The sequence below is a fragment of the Mizuhopecten yessoensis genome, unplaced genomic scaffold (genome assembly GCF_002113885.1).
Source record: "Mizuhopecten yessoensis strain PY_sf001 unplaced genomic scaffold, ASM211388v2 scaffold716241, whole genome shotgun sequence".
Taxonomy (NCBI): Eukaryota; Metazoa; Mollusca; class Bivalvia; order Pectinida; family Pectinidae; genus Mizuhopecten; species Mizuhopecten yessoensis.
Window position 1 is genome coordinate 386,053 of NW_018480018.1, and position 6,153 is coordinate 392,205.

Consider the following 6,153-nt stretch of genomic DNA (forward strand, 5'->3'; position numbering starts at 1 on the left):
TCAACTGCAACAGGCACGTCATCACCACCTTCATCATGCTGCGTTTGTATTTCCTCAGTTTCTTGTGTAGTTTCAGCATGAACAGCCACTTCTTCTGTCTCTTTTTCTTTTCCAGGCACATTCTTCATGTTCTTCTTTGCTTTCCTTCCACGAGGCATTGTGGAGATGCAGTCAGCAGTGCAACTTTTCGAAAACTGGTCCGCTGGAGAAACGCATTCGCAAACACACCTTGTTGTTTCCTGTACGCGCCCGTTGATGTCTGTTATGTTTTCGGTTTGTCCAGAACACGTCTCCGCTCCACTCGTCCTTAGCGGGAGGCAGTGCGGTCTTTGTTGTCTTCATCTGAGCATGATGGAGTTCAAGGTGAACACGTCTCCTCTACACTCGTCCTTAGCGGGAGGCAGTGCGGTCCTTTTTGTCTGCATCTGAGCATGATGGAGTTCAAGGTGAACACGTCTCCGCTACACTCGTCCTAAGCGGGAGGCAGTGCGGTCTTTGTTGTCTTCATCTGAGCATGATTGAGTTCAAGGTGAAGATAATATTACAGTTATATACCAACACTAATTTGCTGAAAACACGAAGTTGTACCAGACCGTAAAACCTTTAATTTGCTTTTAACACTATGCGGTCTATTGGGCACCAAACTTTTTAATTTCTCTTAGGGCTAATTTATTCCTAACATATACCGCCTCAAACTATCATCGCTAGACTGTTTTTACAACAAACGTGTTTACGATCTGGCAATCTCCCATAAGATTTAACTACTTATTCGGAATGACCTGAAAACCACACATTACGCTTTTCAATAACAAAGGCAATTAACTCTATTTAAGACCGTTGTATATTTATTACCGATCGCATAAATTATTTATTGTTAATTAGCTTTTTCATTTGCAAGTTCAATTTATTATCTTCACAGACCTTCACTTCACAACATAATAATACATACGTCACAGTGACATACCCTTTATCTCCGGATGTCTGTTAGGGACAACTTATGATGTTTAGTACAAACTACATAAAAGTTACTTCATTTGGTTTGTTTGTGTTTTACGTCCTATTAACAGCTATGGTCATTTAATGACCTGCCAGGGTTTTGGTGGTGGAGGAACGCAGAAAAACCACCGACCTACGGCCAGTACCTGGCTACTGCCCCATGCAGGTCTCGAACCCGCCACCCAGTGTAGGAGGGCTAGTGGTAGTAGACTGCCAGACGCCTTAACCACTTTCCCACTGCGGCCCCATACTTACTTCAAATAAGTAATAAGGAAACACACCCTTTCACACTTAACTAAACCAAACAAGGTAAACATGTGTGCTGTATCGTCGGTGATTTCTTCTATGTGGATTTCCCCGGTAATACTAGACGTGAAACAATTGAAACTTCACGTCTAAAGTTCCGACATATTTATATTTAGTCCAGTTAGGACTCCGCTGTAATACTAGACGTGAAACATTTCAATTTGCAATATCACGTCTTAAGTTCCGAAATATTTAACAAACAAACGAAATCCTTCTGCAACAAATGCTTTATTCGTATTTCATGTAAACCAGACTGGAAAATCTCCAGCAACAAGGTTGCGTGAAATGTCCGAACTGACAGCAGAGTTTATCACCTCGCGACATGAAGATACGATCCTCGATCGGAGAAACAAATGCCATGACCTATGACGTCACAATTGAAGATTATGTCGTAAAGCATTGGGGATTGGAGACTGACCAATTAAATTACGTCAAAGTTGTTGATGAATTCTATCATAATATTTTGATTAGTGATATGAAGAAATATCGGTATCTTGAAAAAGAAATTTTGAATATTTTTTGCTTCAATTAATTACATATGTGTTTTATTGTGATGATTACACATGTGTTATATAGTGATGATGACACAGGTGTTATATACTGATGATTACACAGGAGTTATAAAGTGATGATTACACATGTATTATATAGTGATGATTACACAGGTGTTATAAAGTGATGATTACACAGGTGTTATATAGTGATGATTACACAGGTGTTATATAGTGATGATTATACAGGTGTTATATAGTGATGATTACACATGAGTTATGTAGTGATGATTACACAGGTGTTATATAGTGTCGATTTCACAGGTATTATATAATGATGATTACACAGGTGTTATATAGTGATGATAACACAGGGGTTATATAGTGATGATAACACAGGGGTTATATAGTGATGAATACACAGATGTTATATAGTGATGATTACACACGTGTTATAAAGTGATGATTTCACAGGAGTTATATAATGATGATTACACATTTCTTATATAATGATGATTACAAAGCTGTTATATAGTGATGATTACACACGTGTTATAAAGTGATGATTTCACAGGTGTTATATAATGATGATTACCCATTTGTTATATAATGATGATTACAAAGCTGTTATATAGAGATGTTTACACAGGTGTTATATAGTGATGATTATACAGTTGTTATATAGTAATGATTCCTCAGGTGTTATATAGTGATGATTATACAGGTGTTATATAGTGATGAATAGACAGGTGTTATATAGTGATGATTTCACTGGTGTTATATAATGATGATTACATAGGTGTTATATAGTGATGATTACGCAGGTGTTATATAGTGTCGATTTCACATGTATTATATAATGATGATTACACAGGTCTTATATACTGATGATTACACAGGTGTTATAAAGTGATGATTTCACAGGAGTTATATAATGATGATTACACAGGTGTTATATAGGGATGATTACACAGGAGTTATGTAGTGATGATTACACAGGGGTTATATAGTGATGAATACACAGGTGTTATATATTGATGATTACACAGGTGTTATATTGTGATGATTACACAGGTGTTATATAATGATGATTACATAGGTGTTATATAGTGATGATTACACGGGGGTTATATAGTGATGATTACACGGTTGTTATATAGTCATGATTACACAGGTGTTATATAGAGATGATTACACAGGTGTTATATAATGATGATTACATAGGTGTTATATAGTGATGATTACACGGTTGTTATATAGAGATGATTACACAGGTGTTATATAATGATGATTACCCATTTGTTATATAATGATGATTACAAAGCTGTTATATAGAGATGTTTACACAGGTGTTATATAGTGATGCTTACACAGGTTTTATATAGTGATGATTACACAGGGGTTATATACTGATGATTTCACAGGTGTTATATAATGATGATTACACGTTTGTTATATAGTGATGATTACACATGAATTATAAAGTGATGATTACACATGTGTTATATAGTGATGATTACACGGTTGTTATATAGTCATGATTACACGGTTGTTATATTGTGATGATTACACAGGGGTTATATACTGATGATTTCACAGGTGTTATATAATGATGATTACACGTTTGTTATATAGTGATGATTACACAGTTGTTATATAGTGATGATTACACATTTGTTATATAATGATGATTACAAAGCTGTTATATAGAGATGTTTACACAGGTGTTATATAGTGATGCTTACACAGGTTTTATATAGTGATGATTACACATGAATGATAAAGTGATGATTACACATGTGTTATATAGTGATGATTACACGGTTGTTATATAGAGATGATTACACAGGGGTTATATACTGATGATTTCACAGGTGTTATATAATGATGATTACACGTTTGTTATATAGTGATGATTACACATCAATTATATAGTGATGATTACACATGTGTTACATAGTGATGATTACACGGGTGTTTTATAGTGATGATTATACAGGCGTTATATAGTCATGATTACACGGCTGTTATATAGTGATGATTACACAGTTGTTATATAGTGATGATTACACACGTGTTATAAAGTGATGATTTCACAGGAGTTATATAATGATGATTACACAGGTGTTATATACTGATGATTTCACAGGTGTTATATAATGATGATTACCCATTTGTTATATAATGATGATTACAAAGCTGTTATATAGTGATGATTACACAGGGGTTATATACTGATGATTTCACAGGTGTTATATAATGATGATTACATAGGTGTTATATAGTGATGATTACACGGTTGTTATATAGTCATGATTACACAGGTGTTATATAGAGATGATTACACAGGTGTTATATATTGATGAATACACAGGTGTTATATAGTGATGCTTACACAGGTTTTATATAGTGATGATTACACATGTGTTACATAGTGATGATTACACGGGTGTTTTATAGTGATGATTATACAGGCGTTATATAGTCATGATTACACGGCTGTTATATAGTGATGATTACACATGTGTTATATAGTGATGATTACACGGTTGTTATATAGAGATGATTACACAGGTGTTATATATTGATGAATACACAGGTGTTATATATTGATGAATACACAGGTGTTATATAGTCAGGATTACACAGGTGTTATATAGTCATGATTACACAGGTGTTATATAGGGATGATTACACAGTTGTTATATAGTGATGATTACACAGGTGTTATATCGTGATGATTACACAAAATACTTCTATCACTAATCTTCCTTGACTGATATATCGTAGTTTAGTAGCGGAAACGCATGTTACGATTGCGCAAGCTGCGATTAGGTCGTTGTAAGTGCGTTCGTAAATTTCACTTACGACTACTTTCGTGAAACTGACTTACGAGTTCACTTACGATAATCGTAACTCTAAATCTTACAGACCGTAGGAGGCAAAAGTAAGTCCGTTTCTTTCAAAAAAGGAAAGTTCCAGATAGGAAAACTGCAATCGCCACGCTTATCGTCCAGCTTTTTCAGTGAGCTGTCCCTGATAATCACATTATAAGTAAATACCTAGGTTATTATTTATAAGTGGCTGATGTAGAAGAGTAAGATAAATAAAGTCATAATAGTCTTAACTCTTGTTGTTCTGTGCCAAATTCGTGAAATATATATGGTTTTCAACTAATTTATATTTCCATGTGTCAATAGAGTTTATGCTTTTTAGTGTTAAGGAATAGAGAATATATGTTTACACTTAATCTATCGCGTTACCATCTCAGGGAAACAAATAAGTATTATCTCTATAAAACATGGGTTATCCTTACATCACCTACCTTGTAAAAACAATCCAGTCATCAACCTGACCAGGATATTGTACTTGGCCAGCAGCATTCTCCCTTCGATCTGTAAACGGATCAATTAAATAAGATCCCTGTAACAAAATAGCACATATTTATGTTGACCATTTATAATTATTAGTTCACTCTGTTCATCAATTTTTTAAATTTCGATTTTTACAAGTTCACATTTGTCTTATGAAGTGTATCATGATAACTATATCTGACGCTTAAGATAGAATAAAAGTGCATACAGGCTCAAAATAGCGGTACTTAAAAGAGGAAAACATTCTACATACCTTCCAGACTCACTCCCAGTATAGCACAGTAGCAATGAGAATTTCCAAGTCAGCTTTTTCAAAAACAGCGTTACAAAGGCAAAAAATTATCTCCAGTTTAAAGAGCATTCATTCCTATTTGTAAGATGTTATTCACGAGCTCAAGGGTGCAGGGCAGTCAATATTTCATGGTAAAATTCTAACGCTAATTAGACAAAGAAATATGTTTTGCTTTTTTGAGTTTTTGTTTATAAGTACAAACATGTACTACAACACAAAAGAACGCATACCTAATAGATATTGCTAATTACCTATTTACCTAATGAAAATTATGACAGTCCCGTGACAGCAGTGCTTAAAATGCACCAGCGAGTAAATAGGTAACAAAGAGTCGAGTGTTCGATACCTATTACACGTGTATTCGTAGTCGTGTTTCCTGCTATTTAAGCTCTGTAACACGTGTAATCGTAGTCGTGTTTCCAGCTATGTATGTTCTGTTACACGTGTAATCGTAGTCGTGTTTCCAGCTATGTAAGTTCTGTAACACGTGTAATCGTAGTCATGTTTACAGCTATGTATGTTCTGTTCCACGTGTAATCGTAGTCGTGTTTACAGCTATGTATGTTCTGTAACACGTGTAATCGTAGTCGTGTTTCCAGCTATGTATGTTCTGTTCCACGTGTAATCGTAGTCGTGTTTCCAGCTATGTATGTTCTGTAACACGTGTAATCGTAGTCATGTTTACAGCTATGTA